General features: G+C 35.1%; 1 pseudogene; it reads right to left on the bottom strand.

Annotated features, from left to right (window-relative positions):
* LOC132301638 (uncharacterized) overlaps positions 1-6322 on the bottom strand; it is a 41719-nt pseudogene extending 35397 nt beyond the window's left edge.
* Between the last annotated feature and the right edge of the window lie 15134 nt (positions 6323-21456).

Here is a 21456-nt window from a genome sequence, read left to right as displayed (position 1 = left end):
ATAACATAATATAATTGTTAAGAAAAGTTCAAATTTTATTAAGTGATGACTAGGGATGCTTGTTTTATGTGTTGTGAGACGAACTTCTATGTTATATTAATGATTGCATTAACATTCATAATATTTTTTAAAAATAGATCAAAATTTTATTTTATATATATATATATATATATATATATATATATATATATTGCTGTATCCTGTCATACCCGTATCTTGTTTTTTTGAGATTAGCCGTATTGCCATACCTGTTTCATGTCGTATCCGATCATAGCAAGAATATGAGGACAAATATTTGGACCACCAGACCTTCCACCAAGGAACTTATCTTAAGCTCCATACAGTGATCTAGCCATTGATTGATTGAAATGTTGAAGAAGACTAAACAACTAGGATGGTAAACTATGGACTCAAATATCGTTAAAATGAAATGTTCTTAAAACCTCGGATCTGCCTCTTCAAGAGGCCCATTATCTAATACAGACAAAACTCCAAATCTACCAGATTTTTATATTTTTTGTTTGGAAATTGTGTCTCAAATTCCTATTCTAATTAGGTTTCTATTTTAGAGTATTCTGTAAGGAAATTTCTTGTTAAGCAAGTAATCCTTGTCCAAAAAGGAATTGGGTTTTGAAATCTATAAATAGATACCTAGGTTTTGGGTTGAGACTTATGAGATTGAGAGAGATGTAGCCTCAAGAGGGAGTTGATGGGTAGAGGTAGTTTATGGGCTGATAGAGTAGGGAAAACACCGACGACACTCCTAGCGAGGAGATAGGTTCGTGGAGTGGTACATAGTAAAAAGACATGTACGTGGTGTTGATACTCTAGTGTTATATTATCTCTACGAATCATAGCGGAATCTCTTCCATCCATGGATGTAGCCCCGAGTTTGGGTGAACCATGTAAATCTAGTGTTTGTGTGTGATTGCTTTGTTGGCTTTCATTGGATATTTGTGCTCGCGCACTTCCACTGCCCCAACATTTTTTATTCCTAAAATTCTATCTTCAAAAAGCTGAACTGCACTCGTCATCAAAGCTCATCTAAGTTGCTATAAACTGCTCTTTGCAACCGTGCAAAACCTCCAAAAAGGAAAACTAATGGTTTCAAAAAACAAACATAGAATAACATCCTAAGTTCGGATCCTCTTCGGTGCAAACAATTCCTTGAGAGGGGGGGGGGGGGGGGGGGGGGGGTGGATGGAGAGTACCAACTAGGGGGAAAAAAAGAAAAAAAGAAATAACAATATGAATAATCTTCCTTTCTCTTAATTATGTTCAAAGCACCCATAACCTAAAGTACAATGAAGCACATAAGCCACCTGAAGAAAACCCAACAAGTCTAGATAGACAATTCGATACCTCTGCTTTTGCGAACAATTTTTTTCATCGGCAATATCCTTGCAAACCTTTGTTTCTTTCCTGGGTTCCAGATATTTATCTACAATAAAATAGAAAGGGACAAAAAAAAAAAAAAAGAGTTAACAATAGTAATAGCAAATAAATTAAAAATACAAACATTTTTTGACAGGAGAATCATAGTTCAGAACCTATTTCTTGATGGTTTGAAGCCTGTTCATGCTTGACTTCTTCGGTGGGAAAACCACCCTCGTCATTCTTTGTGTTAATACTGGAATCTGAGCGAACCACCATATAAAAAGATTACGAGGAGAGAAATTATAGTGGTAACATGAATTTGCAAAATGTGTGCTTATGTTTGAGCGGAGGTGATAAAAGTGCAAAACACCTTGAGTTCCTTTTGATCGACGCTGCTCAAGAGGAGCACGATGCATGGCATGTTTAACTCCAATTTTCTGACCACCAACAGGTGAACCATTTTTCAGCTCAATAGCACGGTTTGCATCTTCAGTAACGGCACTACAATTGAATGCAAAATACAATGGAGGTAAAAGTGATAAGCCTAATTATATGGCAATTGAAGATGAAAAAAACAATATATCAACAAGAATTTTCAAAATACAGCTATGTGTAAACAGATGCTACATAATTTGTTCAACTAACATTACATTAGACAATACAGAAATGCACTCTAATGCATGCACTTGCAATATAACCAATGAGAAACCAACAAACTTGAAGGTGAACTGAAAACTGGGGCATAGTTAAAAAATCAGACATCAAGAAAGAACAAAGAGATTAATCTGCTCCAACCAAACAAGTTATTTTTCCAATCCACATCAGACAACTACATATAGTGCATTTTTCCTTTTTTTCTTTAAATAAGCACAACATAGACACCTGCGTTCTGATAGGTGCATCTCACCCTTGGAAGTGGGAGGAGCTAAGCTAACAGCTGGAGGCACATCCAATGCTATATAACTCAGAAATGTCGAAAGAAGCAAATTTTGTATCCTAGCTGCCAGACCCATGGTTATATCTTATTTCCTAAGTGAAAAATGGAAGACCAAAAAGAAAAGGAAGAATCCTACTAGCCTAATACATTGTTTAGTGATGTTTCCTACCGCATGTTACTTTTTAATAAATGTAGTTTTTTTTTTTTTTTTTCATTCGAATATATTTATTTTATTAATTTGTTTTATAATGAATTTTAGGCAAAGGAGGCCTAACTAGTATACAAGTGAAGTATGCAGGAGCTACAAACCTAAGCTCCTTCTATACAGCTCAAATATCTTACAACATCTGAAAAAGAGTATAGAGTCTAAAATTCCTCCATACAACCAAAACTAAAAGGAATTCAACACCATAATCTTAACCCCTACGAGCCGGCTAGTCCACATCCACAAATGTAGGTCTTGTCTGTTCCCTCCTCACACACGAGTCAAAGAAGCGCGACCTACCAAGCCAAGGGAATTCTTTTGGGGACACATCCTTCAGCCCAATAGTCAACCCCTTTACCAACCAAGGCGTGACCATAATTACACTCAACATGAGAAAAGAATATGCACCTCATATGCCGCTGCATACTGAAAGAAATTATACGTAGTTTCCTCTACCTTTCTACACATGCATTATCAATGTAAAAATATGCACCCTCAATGTAAATTATATGCACCCTCACCCAAGATTATCCCTAGTCACAAATATCTCCAACTTAGCCAACCTAACGGAGATGAAAAACTTCCGAACGCCTTTTATCCTTCCAACAATCCATTCCAAAGGAACTTAGTACTCTCCCTGCATATAATACCTTGTAAAACGATCCCACTACAAACTGACTACTCTTATCAGAACACCACCTCAAGACATCCCATCTATCCCCATATATCAATAAACCACATAAAATCTCAAAAAATAAAAATAAAAATTTGTATTTGCAGACACTTACCTCCCAATCCTGAAAAGCCCACAAGAAGCATGACTCCCTAACAATGCAACTCTCCATGAACCTCTCATAATTCGATGGAAGTGCCGGGACTTCCAAAGGATCATTCCACACCATCTATCATGCTAGAACCTCAAGCTACTGCCAACATACCTCACAAAGCCCAGATATTTGGAGATTCCTTCCAACCTTAACGAATCGCATCCCAGAGCCCAACCTCATAAGAGCATGTAACATCTCTCAATGTCCACCCTCTATTCCTAATCCTTGGATTTTCTCTTCACCAGTCCTTCACATGCTAGCCATTTCCACTACACATCTTCATAACGATTTGCCTAATAATGCCTACATGAATTGTCTGAAATTCCTCGCTCCAAGGTTCCATCAAGTACAAAAAAGAAGAAATAGAAGATCCCAAGCCACAAGTTGATATTTGAATTCCTCGCTCCATTTTTTTTTTTTAGTTTATGAGTTCCTGAAATTTATGTGGTTTATTTATTAATTTTTTTCTTATTTATTTTATGTTATATAGACTTACTTATTATTTTTCTCTATAACCATAGTAATAATTATTATAAGTTCTAAACTAAGAAAGTTTGAAACTTGGAGTATGTATAATCTATTCATCTTAATCTTTTAATAACTAAATAGTAGACAACTAAGGGGAATGCTTGGGAAACAGCAAAACCAAAACTAAAATGGGTTAAGATATTACGGAAATATATGATACCAGGTAGCTTAATTGAGATTATGACCTTAGAGAGAAGTTGTGAAACAAGATTTATGTAACCAACTCAAAGAGTTGGGAAAAAGTTTTGTTGAGTTATGCAGAATGTATTTGTGTGCATAAAATGAGAAAACAACAAGAATTTAACTCCATCCGCCATCAATAAAAGGAGAGGAGGGAAACAATCTTTTAATATTAGGCTTCATGAATTTAACTTACGTATATACATATTCATGTACATATAGTACGCTGGCAAATGTTCTCAAATTTGCAGTATGATTTGAGATACAAAGGACAGTGAATATAAGTATAGTGTAGGGATTCACAGTCTCAACAGTGAGCATATATTAAACAATTGATTTATTAATGTCAGAAATACATAACTTGAAACTGAGCAAAACACACACTGAACATACAATGCAGAAAACGAAAAATTGAGAAGCGAAATAAACTTACAATTGAACAAAACCAAAGCCACGGTGTTCAGCTGACCCTGCGAACATGAAAAGACTTTTAAACATAAAACAATATCTAGCATAAATGATAAGAACTAAAGTCAAGTCCAACAACACAATAAGGCTCTGCTTGGTGGCTGAGAAAATTTAGGAAAACAAAATAAACAAATTCAAGATATTGAAACACCCAATTCAACTCCTTGGCTCAGTTTCGTTGAATTCTCAGTTCTAAGAAACAACATGAAAAACTGAAATTTCTTTTGTTTTCTTTCCTCCTCATCTATTCTTCTTAGCAACAATGTTTTTTTTTTTTTTTGATAAGTAAGAAATATATAAAAAGGCATTCAAGAGGAGAACGCGTCCCTTATACAAAAGTGGAACCGAGGGCTAAGGCCCCAAAGAATCCAAAAAAATGATTAAATCATCGAAAGAGGAACAAGAACTCCTCTTCACATAATTGAAAAGAGAGCAAATAATATATAGTTTCAGCGTCGCCATAGACGACTCCTTCCCTTCAAACATTTTGTTATTTCTCTCCTTCCAGATGCACCGCCAAATGCAATGTGGGACAATTATCCAGTAATCGCGTACGCCTCAGGAGCAATGTTAACGAAATAAATATACAAATTGGGCATAAAGAGCTAAGAAATCTGAAAAATACATACAATGGAAGCTCGAAGTAGCTTTTACTGAAACAAATTGACACTGTTTGATTCATAGACTCACCTTTCTGAGTTACCATAAAGCATGTAATCGGGACTACATCACTGAATGTTTCTTCGAGCTGATATATCAAGGAAGCAGTCGATAATATTACATTCTTTTTTAGACATTATATAACATAAATATATATATATATGCGTACATACAAGAAAGAGGAGTACCTGAGAGTTAGTGAAAGAGTAGGGAAAAATGGAGACGAAGACAGTGGAAGGACAGTGATTGCTTTTGCTACCCTCATCCGCCGTCGTTTTCTTTTCTCCCCCATTTGTCCGGCTCTTGCTTCAATTTGGCTTCTTCGATTGCGTTGGTAAAAAACTGATTGCCTCTTAATTTCAAATTTGTTGGGTACAGAGTGTAGGGTTTCTGCAACTTCAGTTTTTGAAGAAGGCCGTGGATGGAGGTAGAAGGAGGTGGCAGGTGGTGGTGGCGGTGGTGGTTGAACACAGAGGTTTCGAAGAGGGTTTTGGGGGCTTTGCGAATGTGGTCACTGGACTCAAGTTCCTAACCGTTGAAGTAGCGGTCAGTTTGTTTGCCTTATGGTTCAGTTGTGTGCGCCCTTATGGCAGTTGTTGGGCATCCATGTTTTTGGGCTGTTCTTTTTGAGGGGCTAAAGATAATATATTGGGTGTGCTCGGTGCACCGGGCAATTAGAGTTTTTTGTGCTTAGGGATGACAACAGAGCGGAATTGGAGTGAAGTTGGCTCAATCTTACTCCGTCCTGTTAAAAAATTCGTCATATCAACTCCGTCCCAACTCCATGACGGGTTTGTAATTGTTATACCATTCTCATCTTACTCCAACAACGAAGTACCGACTCTATCCCACGTACTCTATTTAATTGCGGGGTGGGGCCGATTATGCTACTTTTATTATTTAATATAAAAAATAGCCCAAATTGGGCTGATAAATAAGCTGGCCAGGTTTTAAATTACTAAGTAGTGAATATTAATATATTAATTCACACTTCCGGAGGGTCTTAAAATTATTAAATATATATGTATATAAAAATTTTAGAGGTACATATATAAACGGGGTGGGTTCATCACTAAATTCACCCCGTCCCAAATCTGCTTCGAATTTTCAATTGTTTTACCGTACCTGTCCCAAACTCATTTAGGGGACTATCAAATTCGGTCCATTAGGGGCGGGGCGGATACCCGCCGAGTCGGGAGAAATTGTCATTCCTGATTATTTTTGCATTATTGTGTACTCGCAGCACGTGTTGTACACAGACGACTCTGATATGCCCTGTGCACGGTGCACCAAGCATACAGAACACCTTCTAATGGGATAATCCTTAGTTATGCTTTATATTTTGTGGGTTGGGCTAGTTATCCCTCCCCCAGTCTTGTAATATGGGTCCTTGAGCCCTTATACATTTTTCATACTATGTATAAATAATAAATAAATATTTGAAATTAGAAGTATTGGATTAATTATACCATGATAATGATGTCGGTCTCTACTAATATGAAATTAATCAAATTTATGTGACTGCCATACTCACTATCATTACTCTTTATAAATGGCTTAACTTTCAAGAAAAAGAAGAAGAAAAAAAAAATAGAAGAGAGAGAGCGGTCGAAAGGGATTTGGGTTTTTTTTTTTCCTAAATAATATAGTATATGATAGCAAACTGATAAAATCATACAAAACAAATACACGAGACGCTAGGGTGTTCATAGTAATTGTTATAAGTGGAGATATGTCCCACATCGGATCCGAATGTGAAGTGAAACGGGGTATATATATGGGTTAGGTGTTGGTCTTACACTTAATAGTTTAAACTTTTGGGCCAAATCGCGAAATACCCGCTCGTTACGGTTGGTATTAGACTCAAACTCAGTCCTTAGTTCGGTGTCACACCAATCCCCTATTCCAGAGGTGTCCAAGTGGCCAACCCAAGTAGACAAAAGTGGCCCGACCGCAACAAGTGCGTTGCGAGTTCGGGTGGGGGAGAATGTTACAAGGGGAGATTTGTTCCACACCGGATCCGAATATGAAGTGAAAAGGGTATATATAGGTTGTTTGTTACGCGTTTTATTTTTGTGTTTTTGTTTCAACTTGAAACAAAACAAGTGTTTTTTGTAGAATGTTTTGAATAGTAATCGGAAGCATGTTCGGTAACATCTGTTTGTTGTAAAATTTTTAGAAGCAAAAACAAGAAAACATATTTAGTAAAAAAGTATTGCAAGTTTAAAAAATATAATGATTAGTTTTAAAATGTCATTGAAGAGTTTTTTATTTTTTTTAAAAAAAATGGTCATCATTACAACACCCGTTTGTACATTGCACAAACATATAAAAACACCTAATTGGTGTTTCGAATTTTGGCTACTATTCACGAAATGTCTCGGCACTATACAAAATAAAACATTTTTTTACCAAACGTGTTATTTTTCCAAAAACATTACTATGGTACTTGACCTAAAACAAAAGCACCAAAAATAAAACGTGCACCAAACAACCTCATATGAATAAAGAACTTGACCTGTACTTCTTTTTAAGTTTATTAATATTCAACAAAATGCGTACCAACAACAGTACTTTAAAAATTGAATAAAGAACTTGAGTTGTACTTATTCAACGTTTATAACTAGTTTCCTCTTATAAATGTCAAACTAATATAGTACTCGAATCGTATGATCTCTTACTATTTTTACAATTTAATTGTCTCTTTTTTTTATTTAAAAAAGAATTTAATCACAATACACAGCCACTTAAGCAACCCTCATAAAGATTTCATTTTGTTTCAAACCTACCATACCCAACTATACACATTCTTAAGCTATTGATGCATGATGAAACTGAGAAACTAAAATAGCATAGCCTAAGTTATAATTAGTTTTATGGTGGATGTTAGTTAAAGACCAAACTTGCATGTTTACAGTCTTAAGAGGTAGAAGAAATGTGGTTGAGTTTTTTTTTTTTTTTTTTTGATAACCGGAATGTTCGGAGTTTTTCCCTGATTAATCCACGGGACCCTTGCAAGGCGCCCTTCCCTACACAAATTGGGAAAAAATGTGGTAGAGTTTGTTAGTTGGAAGGTTGAAATTTTTGGGATTATATGCCCTACAAGCCAATTATTTATTATTAATTCGAAATTTTATTAATAAATATGATATTCATGCATTGGGCTTTACATATATTTGTATGAGATGTATTATTGTCCTCAAGTTGCATTATAGGTGACTTAAGTGTGTAAATAAGATTTGCACGAAGGAGATTTGGGCTCACCGGTTTTCTTGCATCTTGGCATTATTCGCAATCAGTGATAAAAGTTGGGCATTTTTATCTGTAAGATTGTAACACACTTGACTTCTATAAGATAGGATGGTTTGTCTCGACCATTGGGGTAGTTGACTCAAGGCAGTATGTTAGTGTGGTTGGAGTACACTGAACTAGATCACCGTAAGTTCACACCATACAAATTACTGTTATTATTTTGGTGTGATTCTTATCTACTAGATACATTAAGCTCTAAATCTTGAGAGGTTTAATGGACTCAAGTTTCAGTATTGGTCACTTTGATTTACTAACGTATGAGATCTTTTAAGGTTAATACCATAGTATCTTAGGTGGCTAATGTTGGAGCTCTGGGAACACAAATGCTCAACATGGAATCCATACTTTATAAGAGTTAGAATATCCCCTTGGTGTAATTTAATAAGTTTGATCACTGGAACCTGGCCAGGACATTTTAGTAAAATGTTTACTAAATTAATTTTCTATTATTTATTGAGAAAAATATTTATTTTGAAAAATTCTTTTATAAAAGAAATTCAGTGATTTACTCAAGGAATATAAGAAGTAAGCATGCCTTAGGTAGGACAATATTTATTTTTCTTGGGGCTACTTATGGATATTCGGTAGTGGAGGGACTTATTTGTAGTTATTTAGTATGACAGGGCCTTGTTGTAATTTTTGAATCCTAGAGTGCAATTACAATATTATTGTGGTGCTTATTGTAATTAATTAGATATGATAGAGTTATGTCTAATTAGAGCAAGGATAAGAATCCCTTTTGATCCTCATCTCTAGCCCTATCTCTATACACGATATATCTCTTAGATTGAGATTCAGGAATTCACACACAATCTTATAGAATATAGAATAATGAGAGTGAGAGATATAGGGTATCCACAAACTTATGTATTACGGGGATATAGAGGTGACGGTTTACTGGTGTTCAAGGCCAAAGGAGGACTAATCTAATTCACTGTTATTCTCGGAGTGTTGACGATTATTCAATCATCCAAAGGTATGAAATCTTTTACAAATACTCCAGTTATTAATTTGGTGAAATATCATGTAATTATGCTCCTAAAATTTTATAGTCGCTTCCATTGTGCCTTCAGAAATTTACTAAATGAGGTTTCAAAGAAAGATCATAACCCAAATTTTGTTTTACAAGTATTAAGAGATTTAATTCCATGGCTCAAGGTATGTGATCTATTTTAGGCGTTATATTTGTTACATTTGGTATCAAAGTGATACCTTTAAGCTATGTTAACGTTTTGCTTATATGGCTGTAATATTTGTTTGGTGGCTATGTTGTCGTTCTCTTTCTCTGGCATGTAACTCTCTGGTATGTAATCTTTCCTTGGTATTTCTGTTTGGCCTGTATTATTTTTGGTGAGTGTGGTTTAATTCCTGTCTGTAATATTTTCTGGTACTGCTTTATCGTTTTGATTACTTTGGTCGGTAAAATGTTTTGGTTACAAAATGAAGTGATAATGGAATGTTACACCTAAATGGATTGCATTGAATAAAGTGTTTAGACTCGAGTGGTTTAAGGACTGCTTTAAATATGGAAAAATCTCATTGTGAATTCATAGAGTGGGTACAACCTTGGCCTTTTGATGGTAAAAGTGATTGAGACTCAAGCGGTTTTACGACTGCTTTAAAGATAGGAGAATTTCATCCGAAGTCCATAAAGAATGGTTTTCATAATGAATAGTTAAATGTCTATATATGCGTGGAATGTTATAGAATTTTTAGTTATGTAAAATACTTTGGAGTTGTATAGTTTTAAAAATATCTATACAAATGAAATATTTCAGAGTTGTACAGTTACTGCATATTAAAGTTTAGGGTAAATGAAGAATATGTGAAAAGTCTACTTTACTCTTTATTATTTGATTAATTTTAATTGTAAGATATTAAAATAATTAGATGACCGAATTACCCTTTTCCTCTCTACACGCGCGCGGATGCACGCACGGAGAAATCTAACACCCCTCTTTTATGGGGATGATAAGATTATCCTATATTTGTTTCGACAAACATAACCACACTAGAGTATGCCACATCATAAAACATATGGGCACTAATGTAATCTTAGAGCAAAGCCCCACCCAATCTGAACTCCAAAAACTCAATCCCCTCTCTCTCTCTCAACATTCTCTCTCTGTTTTAAATCACCGTCAACTATGGAGACAGCGGCGGTGGTTGTCTGCAATGGGAATGATGGCGGTGATTATCGACTATGGGGATGGTGGCAATGGTTGTCGATTATGGGGATGGTGGTGTCGGTTGCGGTTGTTGACTATGGGGATGATGGTTGCGGTAGTTGTGTGGTGGGGAATAGGGATGGTGGCGGTAACGTCTGTTGGTGGTGGTGGTGTTATTGATTTTGCTGGTGGTGGGTTTTGTTATGGAGATATGGTTTATTGGCCGGATTTGCATAGACGAGGACAATATGTAGTGACGGCGAGGTCTACGACTGGATCGGCGATGGGTGATGAGGACTACCATCATCGTGAAGAAACCGCCACCGTCTTACAGCGCCGTTGTCATGAGGCTACCGTTCAAAGACATCAAGAGTCCCTATCAGATCTCTTGTAGTCGTCTTGAAGCCATCGATTCCTCTTTCCCCCTCTCTCTCTCTCAGACACACACACATATATGCTTTTGGTGTTTTTCTGGATTTTCGGTGAATTCCGGGTTTTATTTGTGGGAATGAATAGTGATGGTGGTCGTGGTTGTGTGGGTTGGGATATTGGTAGTTATGGAGGTGGACGTGGCGGCGCTGGTTGTGGTGGTGGCAGCAGCGGCGATGGGTGAATACACAATGGTGGTGGTTTTGGGAATAGAGACGATGGTGGTGGTTTTGGGGATGAAGATGGTGGTGGTGGTTCATTCGCCAAGAGGTGAAGGGCGATGGCTTTGTTGGTGGAGATGACAGCGACAACGCTGAGGGGTTTAGGGGCGGAGAAGGTTAGGGATTTGGTAGTGGGTTTGAGGGAGAGGCTATGGATTGACTAGTAGAGTAGTGGTGGCTTGTTTGGGCTCAGGTTTGAGAGGGGAAATAGAAGAAGATAGTGAGGAGAGAGAAAATTTGGATTTCTCACACCCATTAAAACTATTTAATTCAAGAGTATTTAAGTTAATAAAAAAGGTTGTATTGTTTAAATTAAAATTTTAATGTGTTAAAGGGTAATAAAATTAAATAATCATTGTCGGGTGTCTTTGTTAATTTTATCAAACTTGAGCGGTGTCATTATCCAAAATGCCAAACTTTAGGGGGTGTCATTGTATTTTACCCTAAAGTTTATGTGCATCATACTCTTATATATGCAGTTTATAAAAGTATGAGTATGACTATTGTCTTAATGCGTATTCATAACTAGAGAGTAGCCATAACATCTTTGGTTGTTTAGTTCTGTGATATAAAATAAATTTTTACTATATGATATTTATATCATATAAAGATTATGCATTAAAGGGTCATAGTTCATTCATAAAAAAATTATTTTATTCTTCTCCACAGGGAAATAATCATTGTTTATGAATGAATAGGGATAAAATGAATTTTGATTAAACTAGCAATGAATACAAATGCCCATATGACTATATCATTAACAGTTTAATGACATTAAAAAATATTTTATCCCATTATGGTTATATTTTCAAAACATTATTGTTTTAAAACCTCTATCCACACGAAGGTTATAATGACACATTATTTTGATATGAAAATTTTAACATGGGTTAAGAATTTCAGTAAAGTTTATGTGTATAGTGGAGTAATGTTTGGCATATTTTTTCTTTTTGCAGTAATTCCATTTGGTTCTGGCAATATTGGTTCATCTCATATCCCATTTTTAATTGGTGATAATTATTTTGATTGGAAGGAGAAAATTCTTCTAATATTGGGGTGCACGGATATTGATTTGGCACTTTATGTGGATGAACCATCCATCCCCACAAAATCAAGTACGCTAAGTGAAAAAGGCTTCTTATGAGAGGTGAGAGCGATCAAATCGCTTAAGTATGTGTCTCATTAAAATTCATGTTGGGAAAGATGTAAGGAGTTCAATTTCTGAATGAAATAAGGCAAAAGAATACATGACAACAATTGAACAACAGTTTGTTAGACTCTTTGTTTCGGGAACCTTAGTGTTCATTCTAGGAGATGATTCATTTCCTTGCTGTGAGGGATTGGACTCATCTGGGTTTTTGGGATTCACTTTAGTGAGTTTGTTCTTCTGAGAGGCATTTCATCCCTTCTTGCTTGTGATTTTGCGGGATTGTTATTTGGATAGTCATTCCTACATGTTTATATGCCTTGTTGTTTTGTGCATGCCTTAGAAATATGTTAGGGGATGTGACTATTTGGTAGTTATGTGATGATATAGGTGATGTGTTTTCATTTACTATATCTGCTTGTCATGCTAGCGTCATAGGTGATGTGTAGCATGTCTCTGATACTTGACCCCTATGTGATAGGTAGCATACTTAATTGCCCTTGTACACTATGTGTTTAGTTGTTTGGTGCATGGATTTTCATTACGTTTAGTATACTTGTACCTAGTATGCTTGTACATTGCTTATTTCATTTCGTTTTGGTTTAATATACTTGAGCCGTATACTTGTCTACCATGGACTTAGTACTGCTTAGTATACTTGTAGAGTGTATATTTGTGTATATACATATATTGTATTTCCATTTTGATATTTCTTAGTATACTTGTGAATGTATACTTGTATAGATATATATATATGTTTCATGACTAATTGCCTAATTAGTTCATTTCTTTTATTATTCCTGTACTGTACTTGGGGTTGTATAACCTTGGTTGTCGGGATTGTGTGTGTGAGCTTGATCCGATGTCTTGATTCTTAGGCGTAGCCTTGTAGTAGGTCAATTTTAGCATGACGTGAAGGATTTTGGGTGCATTGTCTTGTTGGGAGTCATTGTGACTAAGGCGATGATGATGTTGTTTGATTTGTAAAGTCCGATCCATTGGCTTGAAGGCATAGACTTGTTAGGCTTTGGATTCATGACTGGTGTGGTTGACAACAGTATTTTGAGACTTGTGGTTGTCAGTTTTTCCAGTATTGAGGATTTAAGGCCTTAAGCGTAGCGGTACCTATGACATTGTTGTTAGAGTTTTGGATTGGCCAGAATGGTCTGGCTAGACATTTTGGACCATATCGCAACTCTCGCAGAATGCCTCGTTCTCGTGGTACTTTTGGTAATGATCATTTTGACATTGATGTTATTTGTATCGATAGGTTTTACGGGTAAGTTTGTTGGAGGCAGGTGATGAATTAGGGCTTTCTACTGTTATGATACTATACAGGTTGTGTGTGGTCGAGTGTTAGTTGCCGTCGATGCTACCCTGCATTACCTAGCTAGTAATGTAAGTGTGGGCGGGCACTCGACACTGTGGATGTTACCACACCTTGGGTACGTTGTGGGTGGGTTCTAGTCAGTATTCGTGCTACCATGTTGCTTCTGGTTGTGTTCCTTGTTTCGATGTGTAGTTGCCTTGATCTCCTTGGGATGGTTGACATTGGGTTAGTATGTCAATTTGTTGGAGAGGTGTCTCACGGTTCGTGGTTTCGTGTCCTTTCGTTGATCTTGAGACCTTTGGAGTTGTCCTTTGGTACTTTATGATCTATTCCTTGGTGTGACCTTATGTACGGTCCTTGTTCGGTTCTTCTGGGAATGTTCCTGATTTCGGGGACGAAATCTCTTTAAGGAGGGTAGGTTGTAATGACCCGGTCATTTCCTTCCTTTTCTTTTTCATCAGAATTTTACGGATGAATTTTTTTCGTTGAAATTCCTTTTATAAGTTCAGTTTCTCGTCGTTTAGTGTCGTCTTGAGTGCTCGGAAATGGCTTCTGAGACTCTTTCCTTTGGATTGATAACTTCCTTTAGAGATTATGTTATCAGAGGTTATGGTTATTTAATTATTAATTTAGATTTCCTTTTCAGTGATATATATATATTTTTTATTATTTGTTTTCCTGTTGTATTCTGTGCTTACTTATTATTGATTGGATGATATTCCCTGATTTTGTGCTCGAATTTGATCAACCCGTGTTTCGAAATTAAGAGGTATCACAGTGCACTACATAGTAGTATTGTGTTTTGATGATTTAGTTATCCACGATACGGATTTTGAACCAGCTTTTTATCTTCTATAAGTAGCTTTACAATAGGTTTGCTTCAGGTCGGTGCTTAGGTTTTAAGTTTTTTGGAGTCCGATCCATTGGCTTAAGAACACAGACTTGTCAGGCTTTGGATTCATGATTGGAGGTTGTTGATAAGAGTGTTTTGCAATGTAGGAGCTACTGGATCTATTTACACTATGGATTTAAGGCCTTAAGTGTAACGGTGCCTATAACATTGTTATCAGAGTTTTGGGATTAGCTACCCCAACTTTCACAAAATGCCTGGTTCCTGTAGTGCTTTTGGTAATGATCATTTTTGACATTGATGTCATTTGTATCGAGAAGTTGGGGCAGGTTGTGAGTTGGTGCCTTATACTATCATGCTACCGTACAAAGTTTTGTGTTATAGGCGTGTACTAGTTGCCGTCGATGCTACCTTATTGACGAGTAAGTGTGGGCGGGCACAAGATGCTGTCGTTATTACCACGCACTTGAGTATGTTGTGGGCGGGTTTTGGTCACTACTCTTTCTGCCATACCACTTTTGGCTAGGTGTTTATTTTCGACGTGTCATTGTCTTGGGGATTCCTTTGGTGTTTGATGTTGAGTTGTTTCGTTGGTCCATTTTGAGAGGTGTCTCTCGGTTCATGGTTTCGTGTTCCTTCGTTTGATTTCGAGGCTTTTAGAGTTGTCTTTTAGCACCTTATGATCAGTCATTTGGTCTAACCTCGTGTTCGGTCCCAATTCGATTCTCCTTGGGATGTTCCTAATTTCGGGGATGAAATTTCTTTAAGGAAGGTAGGTTGTAATAACCCGGTTATTTTCCTTTCTTTCTTATTTCTCAAATTTTGCGGATATTTTTTTTTTCCGTTGATTTTTCCTTTCCGATTTCAGGTTTTTGTCAACTTGAGTTGTTTCGAATACTCGGGAATAGTTTCCAAGACTCTTTTCTTTAGATTGACAATATCTTTGTGAGGGTCGCGTCATTTCCACACTTTCGTTTTTTCTTTTTTATTTGTTTTTCATTTTTTTCTCAGTTTTGTTTTTCTTCGCGTGACCTCATTTTTTGTGCTCGGATTTGGTTTTGGTTTTGCATGCATCCATGATATTTAAATTCCAAGATATTTGTACTTTTACTTTTGTAGAAAAACATGCTTGTTACTTACTTTTCATAAAGGGCATGAATGCATAGTTTATTTGAAACATTCTTGATTTTTGGGGTTTTAGTGTAATTAAATTTTGTAACTAATTTTTCTCTTAGGGACCATTTTGTAATTTAATTTGGAAGATATTTTCAAGAAGGACCTTTTTGCAATTTCCAGAAAGTGTGAATAGTGTCATAACTCCATTGGTCCACTTGTTGGCATCTCATTGGTTCACACTTGGGAGCCATAGATGATGACATGTGGAAGGTGAGGATTCACCCACTTGTTGACCTAGGATAAATACACTTGTTGGCTTGGATGGTTGACAAGTGTAGGCTTAAGATTAAGCCTAGGATGGATGCTTGGATTAGTGACAAGTGTAGGCTCTAACATTAGTCTTGCATTAGTGTGTGTGAATTGTGGTGTAAGAACACATAGTGAGTGGAGAAATACACTAAAATTAGTTTAGGTATTTTCATTTTATTTTTATTTCATCTCTTTCCTCTTAAACCCCAACCTAGCCACCATTGAAGGAAAGCTTAACTTAGGCATAAAACATTGGAATACTAAAGCTTTGTCTCACCTTCCTCTACAAAACCCTTAAAGGAATTTTTGAAATTCCATTGCTTCCCTTGGATTCAAGAGGAACAATCCTCTTGTGAGATAGGGGATGATTTAGGTTTATAATTTATGTATTTTAATGTTTTTGTAGCTTAGAACAATTTGAAAGCATGTCTTTAACATAATTATAAAAATTCTTGGTAGTAGTACCTTATATGAAATTAAGATAAAGTATGATATTGTTAAATTCCATGACTTGATTTATAGTTTGTATTAGTTTAAAGTCATTTAGAGTTGTGTTAAAATCTAGAAAAATTAATTAAATAATTTTTATTTATATTTTTCTTTGATGTAAATTAAGTTTTGACTTAATATATGTAATGGTCATGATATATTCTTTAGCATATATTAAATTGGAAGCATTTGGAGTTGTTTTAAAATTTAGAGATTTAATTATTTTATTTTAATTAAATTCTACTTAATAGTTCCACTTATTTGATTATGTTTTTGATATGATATTAAATTTAAGTCTTGACTTGTTCTTTGGCATATACTAATTTGAGAATCTTTGGATGAGTTTTGAAATCTTTATTTAATTATTATTTTTATATAAAATTTAATTCACATAGTTGTATCTAGTGTGAAATTAACTTGTAATATGATATAAACTAGGCCTTGGTATGTTCATTAACATATATTAAATTAAGAATATTTGAATGAGTTTTGAAAATTTTATTTAATTATTTTCTTGTATGAAATTTTAATTCACATAGTTGTATCTTATGTGGAATTAACTTGTAACATGATATTAAATTAGGCCTTGACATATTCTTTGATAGATATTAATATGAGAATGTTTGGATAACTTGATATATGTAATGCCCTTGACTTGTTCCTTAGAATATATTAATTTGGAAGCATTTGGAGTTATTTTAAAATCTAGAGATTTAATTATTTTATTTTAATTAAATTATGTTTAATTGTTCTAATGATGTAATTAAGTTTTTGAGTAGATATATGCATTGACCATGATATAGTCTTTGATATATAATTATTTGGAGTTATTTGAAGTTGATTTGAAATCTTGAGAAATTAATTATTTTATTTAATTAATTTTCATTTGTATTGTATTAATGATTTTACCATGTGTATGAAGTTGTTTGTATATTTAAATCATAAATTCGGACTTGTATTGTATTCATGAGATTATATTTTCTATATTGAGTAATATTGTTATAGCGTGTAACGAATCGCACACTAAAGATTCGACATTTGTATGCCTTGTACGTGTAACGAATCGCACACTGAAGATTCGACATTTGTATGCCTTATATGTGGAACGAATCGTACATTGAAGATTCGACATTTTAAATGTCCTTTTAGATTTGAAACTCTAGGACATAGTTTGTGTAGTTTCTATACTTTATTTAATTTTGTATAATTTTTGGACTTATTTTGGAAACACTTGGGACATCACACAATTTAACATGGTTAGGGCGAGGTCCTAGCATGGGGGATAAGAGTTCCCTCTACAAATATAGTGCACACTTGGGTTGTTCCCGTGGGTTAATTGCCCGATTAACTTATGACGTCTAATGCGCACTTGGGTTGTTCCCGTGGGTTAGTAGCCCGATCAACTGCTACGTCTTGGTTCTATTCTAAGATTTGATGTCCAAGATATTCCGCTATTTGATTTCGCATTTATTTCCAAGTTGACAACCAATGCTTAATTATGACTTTTATAATTTTAGTATGCAAAAGTTCTAGAATTGTTTTAGAGACTTATGTATTTTGTACTACATTTCAATTGCTTAGAGTAGTTGAGATGATCCCTTAGTTCACTTTGGAACATAGATGCTAGGTGACATGAACCACTTTAGTTGATTTTGCAATTTAGATTTCAAATTGATAACTTCGATAATCTATATCTTGTTGTGTTGTATCATATGCTCCTATATTGTTTACATGCATTAATATTGTGATTTATGTTAGAAATGCTTTAAGGTAACTTAGGATGATCTCCGAGTCTCACTTTTGACATAGACGTTAGGTGGAATGTACCACATGGATTAATTCATAACAACTTGTAAAACGTTAGGTCTATGTATGTTTATCTTCCTACGAGTAACTTTAGTTGCTCACCTTCGTTGTTGTGATATTTTTCAGGTATGAGAATCATGTTTCAGGATACACAATACTCCTTAGTTGTATTGTTAATTTGAAGTACTTCATTCATGCACTTGTTAGAATGAAATGCCTTATTTTTAGTTTTTAAGTCAAAACATGTATGTTCGGTTTTAATTATGTAATGTGCACATAAGTGCACCCTTTGGAATATATTTGATGTGTATGTAATGAGGCCAAGGGCCATTTACTTTTAAGTTATTTCCTTTAAGTATTTTTGGTTTCATGAGTAATTATTTTAAAAAATAGGAAAATATGAAATTTTAAGTTGTCATTTTCAATTCGAATGGTGCAAAGTGTGCTAAGGCACATTCATTAGAACTCTTTTAATATGTTTGAGGTGTGGCCAAGGGCCAAAAGCCTTTTCGTTTTCATCTTTGTATTTTTGGTTTCAAGATTTGCTTTTAAAGGTCATTTTAAGCAAATTTTAGGTTTGATAGGTCGTATTTTGTATCGGCATATTTGGGGGCCGCGGATCATTTCTGCGTGCTTTAATACATTAATTACGTTTGCACGCATAATCGTTTTAGTACACAACTTCATATTCAGTCAAATGAACACTTGAAGCAATTTCATTTTTAGATTTTTTTGTCAAAACTGAGCATAAGGGCATTTTGGGGATTTAACATAAAAAATAAAATTTTCTTTTGGCATGGTCAGCTAGAAAACATGATTTCAAGGGGGGTTTCTTCTTTGTATTTTTCCAAAAAAATTCATTTAAGGGTCCAAAAAGCTCACTTTTTTGAAACAAATCAGAAAATTAGTTGCTATAAGCGCGCGCTTATGGGGGTTCTTCAAACTTCATTTTAGCCGTTCTTCTTTGTTATTTTTTTTGTCATCTATCTAATGGTGTGCTCAGTGCACCCATATATTTTTAAAAATTACCATTTTGCCCCTAGAGTTAAACTTACCCTTTTTAAAACATCGCTTCCGCGTTGTTTTCTTTTGAGTTCCGTGTCTTCATGGGAAGTCACACTTGTGTCTTAAGGGATGATGTACATCTATAGAGACTTTGATTCCGTGTGAAAGGACCATTTTTCCCTTGGGGGCATACTTGGTCTATTTTTGAACTTTTACTTCCGCGTTCATTCTTGTTGAGTTCCGTGGCCTCATGGAAGGTCACTTTGGCGTCTCAGAGATGTGTTGAATCTATAGAGACTTGGTTTCTATTTTCGCTTCTACATTTGGGATCCGTTATTAGGTCAAACGTCGGGTCATCGCAGGACACACTGGCTTAAAAAAAAAACCAGGGCCATCACAAATAGTGTGCAATCTAAGAAGTAGGGGAATATGTCAACTAGTAAAGTTGATGATAAGGGTACCGTTAAATGTTTCTTCTACAAAAAACAAAGAAAGGGCATATGTAAAAAGGAATGTTCTAAGTATAAGGATTGGCTACTTAAAAATGGTAATATTTTTTCCTTTGTGTGTTATGAATCAAATGTAGTTAATACATTTATTGATACTTGGTGGATTGATTCTGGTTCTACAATTCACATTGCCAATACCATACAGGGTTCAATTAACCTAAGGAGACCAATGAAAAGTGAACGTTTCATCTATTCGGGAAATTAGATGAGTTCACCTGTGGAGGCGGTTGGAACTTACAGATTCACTTTACCATTTGGCTTTACATTAGATTTTGAAAGAACTTTTTATATTCCAACATTTTCTATATATTTCAAAACTTGTTGGAATTGGTTTTAGTTTTAATTTTATTTGATACTTCTTTAAGTACTGTAAAAGGTTTTGTTATTATTGGTGACGGTGATTTGGTTGATGGTTTGTATAAATTAGATTTAAACCCTAATATTGATTATAATCACTTAACCTTGTATGGAAATATTGGCATCAAGTGTAAAGCTAAAACAAAGAAATCTTCTTTATTATGGCACAGGAGATTGAGACATATCTCCTTACAGAGAATATAAAGATTAGTTTATGATGGAGTACTTGATACACTGGATTTTTCTGGATTTTTCTGACTTTTGTATTTGTCTGGACTGCAAAAAAGGTTTGGCACTCAAGTTTTAGAAATCATACATACCGAGAAACAAGCACTGGCTTAAATTAAGATATTGCGATCGGATAGAGGAGGATAATATTATGGTAGATATACAGAGCAATGACAAAGACCAGATCCATTTGCAAAATTCCTTATGTAGAATGGTATTATAGTGCAATATTCGATGCCTGACATACCAGAACAAAATGGTGTAGTAGAAAGAAGGAATCGATCGTTAATGGACATGGTAAGAAGTATGTTAGTAATTATTCTCTCCCTTTATCTTTATGGAGTGAGGCCTTAAAATTGCTGTGTATATCTTAAATAGGGTTCTAAACCAAATAGGTTCCAAAAAACACCATTTGAGTTATGGAATGGTTGGAAACCAAGTTTAGGACACTTGCACATATGTGGTTGTCCAGTTGAGATCAGGGTGTACAATCCTATAGAGAAAAAGTTGGACTTAAAGACAATAAGTAGGTTTTTTATTGGTTTTGCAGAAAAGTCCAAGGGATTCAAGTTTTATTGTCTTTTATAAAAACCTATTATTGTTGATGTGCGAAATGCTAGGTTTCTTGAGGATGTTGACATTAGTGGGAGTGATAAACCTCGAAATTTAACTTTTTGAGGAAACACGGGTATTGGTTGATAGACCTGTGATTAAAGAACCTTTACCTGTACTTCAAGACATTTCTCAAACTGTTATTATGGAAGAACTTGTAAATCAAGAAGTTCCCACCCACAAGGATCCTATTGTCAATGAACCTATAGTAAATGAACAAATAGAGTTAAGAAGGTCCTTAAGGGTAAGAAAACTTGCAATTCCCCCTCATTATGTTGTATATCTATAAGAAATTGACCATGATATTGGAATTGATAAAGACCCAATTACATTTTCACAAGCCATTAGTGGAGAAAATTCAAGGTTATGATATGATGCCATGGTAG

Source organism: Cornus florida, unplaced genomic scaffold (genome assembly GCF_030987335.1).
Source record: "Cornus florida cultivar Cherokee Brave unplaced genomic scaffold, ASM3098733v1 CherokeeBrave_3.0.0_Hap2_Chr03, whole genome shotgun sequence".
Lineage (NCBI taxonomy): Eukaryota > Viridiplantae > Streptophyta > Magnoliopsida > Cornales > Cornaceae > Cornus > Cornus florida.
The sequence above is the reverse complement of the archived record's forward strand: the minus strand, read 5'-3'. Positions and strand labels throughout refer to the sequence as shown.